The sequence below is a fragment of the Electrona antarctica genome (assembly GCF_951216825.1).
Source record: "Electrona antarctica genome assembly, chromosome: 11".
Classification (NCBI taxonomy): domain Eukaryota; kingdom Metazoa; phylum Chordata; class Actinopteri; order Myctophiformes; family Myctophidae; genus Electrona; species Electrona antarctica.
Genome location: NC_136792.1, coordinates 35257707 through 35267706, shown reverse-complemented (window position 1 = coordinate 35267706; position 10000 = coordinate 35257707). Strand labels below are relative to the sequence as shown.

At 45.4% G+C, this 10000-nt stretch overlaps 1 protein-coding gene across 1 annotated transcript in view; it reads right to left on the bottom strand.

Moving 5' to 3' along the window:
- The window catches only part of gucy1a2 (guanylate cyclase 1, soluble, alpha 2), a gene marked incomplete at both ends in the record, with an annotated part of 61036 nt that overhangs the window by 3221 nt on the left and 47815 nt on the right, over positions 1-10000 (bottom strand). The gene's annotated exons all lie outside the window — the stretch shown is intronic.

The window sequence follows — 10000 nt, the reverse complement described above, 5'->3', positions numbered from 1 at the left end:
TGTGTGTGTGTGTGTGTGTGTGTGTGTGTGTGTGTGTGTGTGTGTGTGTGTGTGATAATCAAACCAATTAATTCTGGTTTTACTGGTCTTACTTTGTTTATAAATCCAGACTCAAATTAGTATTGCCACCACCACCAATAAGAGCAGCTATGAGCTATCTCAGCCTCTGCACACAACATTCACTGGAGCAGTGGAACTGGAACCCCCATGTTGTATTGGTTGTATAGCCTACTTGTGTTGTTGTTTGCTATAACAATATGTATTGATAGGCCTACATAGCATCATCAAAATCACCACCAGTCCCCCCTGGTATTATTATCACTAACAGTACTGAAATGAATGCATGAATGGCCTGGAAGTGGGAGCCCTTTTTTATTTTTTTATTTTTGAGTGGTGCAACTACTCCTATAGACAGCTATGTGTGTCCCTGGCTGGCTGGCTGTGTCCCTGGGTCTGGATGTTCCAGGGACCCCCACACGGTAACTCTGTCATTTCTTGACCGTTTTGGACGTGGGGCGGATCAGGGGCTGGCACCCTGAGCGTGTTCCTGTGGGTCTGGAAGTTCCGGGGACCCCCACATGGGTGTGATTTTTTCTTTTCTTTTTTTGTAACGAAAAAGTTACTTTTAAACAGTAACTCATTACTTTTTGGTGTAAGTAATCAGTATACCGTAACTAAGTTACTGAAATTATGTAACTATAGTAACTCTAACTAGTTACTTTTTAAAAGTAACTGTCCCAACACTGCATTTAGGGGGCACATGGCACTCGTCTAACCAATCGGCAGTCGGGCGGACGGCACAGTCGGCCAATCACAAGCGCGGGGGGTGCAGGAGGAGATGGGAGGAGTTGTCCGCGCTCTCTGCCGACAACATAGTTTCACACATGTATTATGTCATATACTAGAAAAACACACGCACGCACGCGCGCGCACGCACGCACGCACGCACGCACGCACGCACGCACGCACGCACGCACGCACGCACGCACGCACGCACGCACACACACACACACACACACACACACACACACACACACACACACACACACACACTGTCACACAGTATAGTTTTTATAGGTTATGAAATAAACTGTCTCCTTTCCTGCCTTTTCCCTCCCTACATAACGCTGCACGCACCTTCAATTGCCTGCCTGCCTGCCTGCTTGCCTGTCTCTCCTTTGCTCGCTCGTTTGCATAACAATGCAGCACTTGCTGGTGAGTGCTTAATGGCCTGAAGTGGACAATGTCCCTTTAACACTCTCTCACGCACGCACGCACGCACGCACACACACACACACACACGCGCGCGCGCGCGCACACAAATGTGCATGCACACACACACACACACACACACACACACACACACACACACACACACACACACACACACACACACACACACACACACACACACACACACACACACACACACACACACACACACACACACACACAAACACACACACACACACACACACACACACACACACACACACACACACACACACACACACACACACACACACACACACACAGAGAGAGGCAGAGCAGGCAGTTGCCTGCTCTGCCTATAGGAAGGGCACACCCCTCTGACTGAACTGACATGGGGGGTTGCCGGGAAAAATCCTGCCTAGGGCACCAAATTGCTCAGGGCCGGCACTGCATGTAGAGTGTGAGCTCCCCAACTTGCCCCAAGCCCCACAAACTGCACAATACTTCATCATCATCAGTAGCATCATGACTGGTGCTATATATAGCAGCAGCCCTAGTACCAATAGCAGCAGCCTCACTTGTAGTCGAACCTATAGTTGCAGCCTCAGAACCAACCTCTCAGTGTCATTAGCCAACACATCTGCTACATGAGCTGTCATTTCAGTTGGCATTATCAAACCAATCATTGTTGCCTGGAGAACTATCTACTGTACAAACTCATTCATCATCAGCAGCATATTTTTGTCTTTGTGACAAAATGTAGCCTAAATATATATATATATATTTGCAGACAATGCTGTTGAGTTGACCACGTTGTTACATGGTCCACATAATTACCATGACCACATAACATTTGTGCAAGAATGCCAATATGCTATATTAATATTAGAACTTTTTAAAGAGACAGAATCATTTACGACAATGCAAGTATGCAACCAAAGTAACTGAAAACTTTCATGTTACTATTAGCATTGCAATTTACTCACAGAGTGCTGAAATCGTGAAATGGTCCAAATGTAACGACACTTTTGTTGGTTATAGAGCAGGGTAACTAATTTTTTTGCGCCAAGGTCTTGTTTATATTATATTCCTAATGTCCAGGCTGTATGTTGATATTTTTACGCAAAACATGCATGTTGACGGCCCGGATTTGAGACGAGGGAGCCTCCGACGGGCGGGCGTCGCTCCCCCCTCTGTCAGTGACGGGAGAATGAAACGACACCCGGCCGTCAGAATGAGTGGGCGTTTGGGAGGAGGAAGCAACGGCCGGCTGTCGGAGGCCCCCTCAAACCAACTGTCTTCTGTCTACTTCTACTATTGGGGGAACAATCATAGCTGCTACGGAACGGGCTGCAATTTCTTTTCGGGAGCAACTCGTCTGGGCCTCTACCTCTCGTGGCTCTACGCAGTTATGTAGCTTGCGTAGCACTAATAACCGCCCCTGGCGACATACTGTAGCACAACAGACAGAGATGAGCTGCAGTGCCTGGCCAGGACGTTCTATTTGTGGTCATGGACCACTGGACAGTGGTACGAGTCTGACCTACTTGCAATAGCTATGAACGCACGCACGCACGCACGCACGCACGCACGCACGCACGCACGCACGCACGCACGCACACACACACACACACACACACACACACACACACACACATACACACACACACACACACACACACATTCCCTCTCTCTGATGGAACAAGTGGATACAGCACAGTACATTGAACACAGTAATCAATGGGCAGGGGACAGAATGGGACCGCGGTCACAACTTGGATTCACATTACAAGCACACGGTGCATGATGTATGTGGGACCATTCTCACTCCCAAGCGGGTGACGACAGTCACGACAGGCCGTTTGGGGAGTGAGAGTGTGTTGGTGTGATGACAACATGCAGTAGTACGCAGGATAAGGGTTTGAGAAATAGCCCTATCTTGGGCGTGTCTTACCCTTTATCCCCTAAATATCTTTGCCATATTTTATTATCTTGAAAAACATTTTAAAATCGTTCAACTAGCCGATCTCCACCGACACGTTGTGAGCTTGTAGATCGGCTATTTGAACTATTTTAAAATGTTTTTCAAAATAGTAAAAAATGGCAAATAAGTTTAGGGATAAGACATGGGGTGGGGTGGCGCAAGATAGCACCAGTGGTTCTCAATCATTGTGCCCTGTGTACTTGGCCCGCAGACCCCCGTTTGAAAGGATTTTGTGGCAGCCATGTGGACCCCCCAATATAAGGATTTGTGTTTGTGTTTATATTTTCACATTTTTTTTTAAATGTTCATAACATTTTCATGATTTTCAAAGATTTGAGTTGCATGGCGACGTGTTGTGAGCTTATATAGTGTATACTATATAGCCGAAGTATAAAATAGGGTTAAACAGTTCCTCATTTTGCAAGGACACTTTGACCGGACCCATGAGAACCACGGCTTAAGACTCACCTTCACTTCACGGAGAGGATAAGGAACAGTGACAATGACAAAGCACCTCATAATGTTACACCTCTGTTGTTCTGCTTTAAGATGATACACACACGCACACACGCACGCACACACGCACGCACGCACGCACGCACGCACGCACGCACGCACGCACGCATACACACTGTGTTGCTGTTCTGTGACTTATTGCTCTGTTTATTGTTCTGTACTTTTTGGCGAAACTCGCAAAGGGAAAGTGAGTGAATACAGTCAGTAAGAGCAAGGGAATGGACAGAGAGGATGAAGAGAGAGAGAGAGAGAGAGAGAGAGAGAGAGAGCGAGAGAGAGAGAGAGAGAGAGAGAGAGAGAGAGAGAGGAGGAGGGGAGGGAGGATGGTAGCGGTTCTAATTGATCATGAGTTGCCGTTGGCATTGAGAAGAGATGACGGTCCACAAGGAACTTGGAGCACTGCACACGCGCACGCACGCGCGCACGCACGCACGCACGCACGCACACACGCACACACGCACGCACACACAGTCACACACACACACACACACTAGAGGCTGCAGTGCAGTGGGGTTGAAGATATTTAATAGCAAAAAATGTCAATTACAACACTGTGTTCTAACCGTCGCTATGGAAACTACACAGCTGTTGTTCTGCCGCCGTGACTGATACACACTGGTAGAATTATAATATACCTTTATATTGCTTTTGTGTTTGTTAACCTTTTTGTCCTTGATGATCAGGGGTGGACTGGCTACAGGACGTACCGGGCATATTCCCGGTGGGCCGCGACCATAGGGGGCCGCTTAGTTATGATAGTTATGATATGAAAGAAAAAAAACCATTTATGTTTTATTTTTTGACAGGCAGGCATGCCAATAGGCAGCAGGCCACCGGGAAAGGTCCCGGTGGTCCCGCGGACCAGTTCGGGCCTGCTGCCATTCTGCCAGTGCCATCATGATAATTTCACTGTACCTGTATCAGACAAATAAACCCTCTTCTATCTTGAATCCTTTTGCCAGCATCATTCTTGTGAGAGCAACAAAGGGTAGTGTAGTTGTCTGTTGGTTTGTATCATTTATGTTGTTCTGTAAAAGTGGTGGTATTAGGGCTTGTTTGTTTGTGTGTGCTTCGACGGAGCGGGCGATAGAGTTTCTACTATCGGCGTGCTGGTTGTGGTGGGCCGGTCTGGGCTAAATTCGTGCGAAAATGACCAGGACGAATTTTTGTCTGTTGATAATGATAATGTTCTGACACTTTGCATATTACAAGAGTCGACGTGCCCTGCATGCGTCAGACTTGCTGTTGTTTTGGGGACATCGTGGTCCGTATGAGTGTAACATGCTGCGTTCACATTGGCAGCTCCAAAACGTCTGTCTCGGTGGAAACCTCATATGTCCAAAACTGTTGCTTTTCAGGAGTAAAATGCAACAAGCAAAAGTAGCTGATCTGCTACTTGTGATGCTTTTGTGTGACGCTGCACGGTATGATCAAGAAGGACATTAGTTTATGAAAACAACAATAAAGGTTAGACTATGGAGATAAGAGGTTTCTGCCCGACCAGCAGCTCTGGTCTACAGCGTTAGAAGGAGTTAATGCTATGGTACTTTCGACCCCCTTTAGTAAAAATCACACTTGTGTGAAGTGAGCAGCGCTCTTATCATCATACATCATCATCCATCACATTCCGTGCTCAGCCAATCAGCACATTCCGTGCTCATACCGACACACATACACACAAAGCTGTGCATATGTGCTTTCGCTACTCACCATAACAATGGCTGTTTTCAGATGTTGAAAGCCTACTTTCCTTAGTGGTGCCCCCCACCTCACGTCCACAACACACTAATAATCATGTTTAACTCTAATTACAACCTCGTGTCTAATCCTAAACTTAACCTGAATCTTTTTTTTTAATATATATATTTACATATCTCTAAAACTCAACTTTTTCTTTTGTGAGGAAAACGGTCCTCGCAATGTCTATACTTCTCATAATTCTACTACATTCATTTGTGGGGGTCCTCACAAGTCTAGTAATATAAACACACAGGACCTGGTGTGTCTCTACGCTGCCCTGACATTATGCTAACACAACCATTATTATCGCTGTCAGCCACCGAACATGAGGACATCTGATAACCCTGAGCTGATCTAAAACACTCCACACTGCAGTTCAGTATAATCCCCCCCCCCCCCCCCCAATAAAGAAATAAAGACATATAAAAATGGGGGAAAGCTAAAATAACACATTAGCCTGATTACAGCAGCGCAGCATATCACATTAGCTGGATCCATGGGGAGTGGCGCTAACAGAAGCACTATAAGGGCACAAAGGTGAACCGTGTTCCAGCTAATTGGTCCCATCTTGTTAAAGGCAATTAAGACACGTAAAGGAAGGGTGTGAATGAACTAAGTAGGAAGGAAACGAGGAAAGGAAATAAAACGAGGAATGGACACATGAACTGTTCCATTAAGCAGCAGACGCATGTGAACATAATGTAACGTCTGGGAATCGAACCATGCAGGGTCTCCCCGCGTGTGGAAAGCCAACATGTCTTCCAAAAGCCTAAATTGTCATTGTCAATGTCGGGCATAAACCTCTTATCTCCATATTTGAACTTTTAGTGTTTAGTTTTAGTATTTATTATTTTATTAGATTGTTTCGTAGATGAATGCCCTACCCGATCACACTACAGTGTCACACAATAGCATCAAAAGTAGCAGATCTACAAGCTCGAAACACTGCTACTTTTGCTTTGTTTTTTAGTTGAACACCCCCTCCCTCCGCGCGCATCTGAAAACATTTGTGCCAGGGACCCACCAACAAAATCTGTGTTTTAAAATATTCCTGACAATGTGTTGATCACAATCGTGAGCCTGTGGATCTGCTGAGTTACAAATAGGGTTGGGATTCGGAACCGGGTCCATTTCAGACCCGGTTCCGACATTGCGGATCCGGAGCCGGTTCCATCGTTTTTTTATTAACGGTTCCCCAAACGGATCTCATCAGTCGTCATTTAGCTCCGCTGTGTCTGTGCATGCATGCAAGCAGAGCCAAGTTACTGGGGTGACGTCACCCAACCTACAAGAGTGAGTTAGTGGGGTCGGGGAGGATACGCCCACTATTCTGTGCATTCAGCGACCGCCGCGGAGCGACTGGGACCTATCTATGACTGGGACAGTATGTTGAAGAGATCTCCAAAGTGTGGTTAACAGAGAGGGAAATTACTCTGAGGCTGAGCACGCAAGTGCAATAAATGCGATGCTATAGTTCCCTGGCTGCAAAGGTTGTTGCAACTTGTACCAGTTGCAGTTTTGCACCACGTCCACATTGAGGAAACATCTCAAAATCAATATGCCTACACGAGTCCACAACTCACGAGAATAATCTATAGGCACATCGCGTTTGTGAGCCATGCGGAAAGCCGTGCCCGCTCTCCCCGCAACTCCACCACAGCTAGCCGGCGGGGGACGAGGATGATGCAAGGCTCGTTCACTTTCCCCAGGCTAGTAACGTAATAGAAAATAAAAACTACTGTCGTCTACAGAGCTTTTCATTAGGCCGCGGCGTATTGTACAACTGTTGTTAATGGTGTTAATTTAGAACGCCAATGACTCGACGTCTTTCTGTCTGATATTTTATGAATCACGTTAACTATAGTATAGAGCCAAATCAATTTGTCTGCACTTATAAGCAACTCAACTGCTTTTGATTTGGTTCTAAATTAATCGCGTGGCTGTTGAGAGCCCAGCGTTTAGGTGCATACCTCCATAGATTGATTACTTTATGAACAGTTTGCAGAAAAAAAGCACAGGAACGTAGCCTACAGTTCAATACAAGGTCTGCTAAAACGATTTTATAATCCAAGAAAGCACTATGGCTTGTTTCCATTAGGGTAAGGGGTCCTTCATATTAAATTAATCTGAACATTAAAGACAACATTTGTCACCACAACAATATCATTATTGCAATGTGTACTGTAGGCTATATTTAATACAGTACAAATTGCAATATACAGTACAAATTGCAACAATGATATTGTTGTGGTTTCTAGCTGGTGGTGGTGGTGGTGAAGTTTAAATAATAGTGCCACACTACCACCTCATAATTGTAAAGTGTATTTTCAATAATTGAATTAATGAATGTGTGTTTATTATGTACTTGGTTAGGTTAGTTATAATATAAGCATAATCTATGTCAGAAAAAAAGGGGAAAAAATAATATTAGGATCCGTTAAGGGAACCGTTAGGAACCGGAACCGTTAAGAGGGATCCGGGAAGGATCCGGAACCGTTAAAATCCTAACGAATCCCAACCCTAGTTACAAATAGTCGATCTAGGGTTCAAGTGGTTAGACTGAAGCAAGCCCAAAAACTACACTTTAGAAACAAGCAATAATAAAGCAACGAGCAACATTTGTAGGCAACACTGGTGCAGGGATAGCAATTCACATTCAAAATATGTATATATAGTTGAAAGGTCTGCAACCCCCAAGAGCTCTCAATGGGCGGCCAATGATGGAGCAGCGCTAATGGAATATTTTCCATTATATTTCACATGATGGAAAATATAATGGAATGGAAGTACTCACCATCTAGTAGAAGTAGAAGTAGCTATCAATACCATAATATAGGCATTTTCTTATGGTTTTTCTGATGGTTTTGGGGCCATTGGCACAAGCCACATTCAACTGCTCATAACTATGGAATGGATTATTGCAGGGGCACCGTTTTTTCCCCTCGACTCTACAAGACTCTACTGTGTCTATCAAAGCAGTCGGCAGGTGGGTCGTTTTCCTCTAAGACTCTACTGTGTTTATCAAAGGAGTCGGCGGTTTTAAAGAATAATAGTGATGTTTCAAAGGTTAGTGAAAACACCCAGAATGCCTAGTAAGGGCAGCTACAGTATATACGGTAGACGATGTTTTAACTCTGGCAGTCAGTGAGTTAAACGGTCGGTGCCAAATTTTGCACACACACTCCTTGGATGCCAACGATGAACCGCTGCCGCACATTTTCCAGAACGGCCTGTTATAGCGCCACCAGGAGGCCGACTTTTGAAAAACACATTTTTTTTATATTACTCCTCCAGATTCTGTCCAAAAATCCCGCAAATCGTTACACACTATCTCTATAGTCATGTGTTCAAGACGGATCTGTCCGATATTTCATATTCTATCCTAATTGGCTAACATTGGCTTTCAAAGTTTGCAGGATTGGCCCATTTTGAACAAAAAGCCTCAAATCATGAACGCAGCGTGCAATTTACGTGAAATCTTTCACAGACTTTCCTATAGGCTGAGGAATATATCCCACCCTTTTCACATTGGCCTGTTATAGCGCCACCAACAGGTAGATTTTAGCAAAACACATTTTTGGAACAAAATGCCTCAAATCATACAATTGCCATCCAAGGCGTAAGAAGAAATGGCACCCTTTTCACATTATAGCGCCAACAGGAGGCCACAACCTGACCTGCCCTGGTGGAGACCTGTGTCCCGAGGGGAACTTTATCTAGTTTTCATCTCATCGCAATTGAAATATTAACGATTCTGGCAAAAAACATTGTGAGTTAATGCTAACATAAGCTGTTTCTTACAATGGCAATACAATACATTCATATTAATTAATTCTTTCTGTGCCACGCTAGGTGGCAGCAGAGTGTAGCTAAGCCTTGCCAGGGGGAAACAAATAATTAAATGTGGCCCTCTGGGGTGAGTGTGGAAATATAGTGGCCCTCTCCATCATCAAAGTTGCCCACCCCTGCTGTAACATACAGTATTGGACACGCTCCAGTGACTGGCTCACACTAAACGTCCCCACAGTAAACACTGAACTGGGAAACTGTGTCCCAAGTGCCCCAACCACTTGGAATGACCCAGGGTCAATTGCACTGCCTGCTCTCCCTCTGCCAACCTATGAGAGCCCTGAACTGAGCTTGTGCTTCCTTCAATGCATGAGTGAGCAAGCCACTTCTTATCACCTGACAGGGGGGAGTTTCCCCGTTTGCACAGGAACACGTTATTCCAACCAGTTCCTTTTCCCTTCATCAGGTGCCCCAGCGGACCAGGGGGGGCAGTATAGAGACCAGGAGGTTTTGTGTGAGGGTACGTGGTATGTACCCTAGGGGACACGGAGAGAACATGCAAACTACACACAGAAAGGCCCTTTCACCAACCCCACCTAGGGTATGGGGGCTGATGACGTGGAGGAGAGAACACGCCCACAGTATCCCCGGCAGGAATTGAACCTGGGACCTTCTATTTGTGAGGCAACAGCTCTACCGACTGTAGATCATCATCATCATCATCATCATCATCATCATCATCATCATCATCATGCTTCT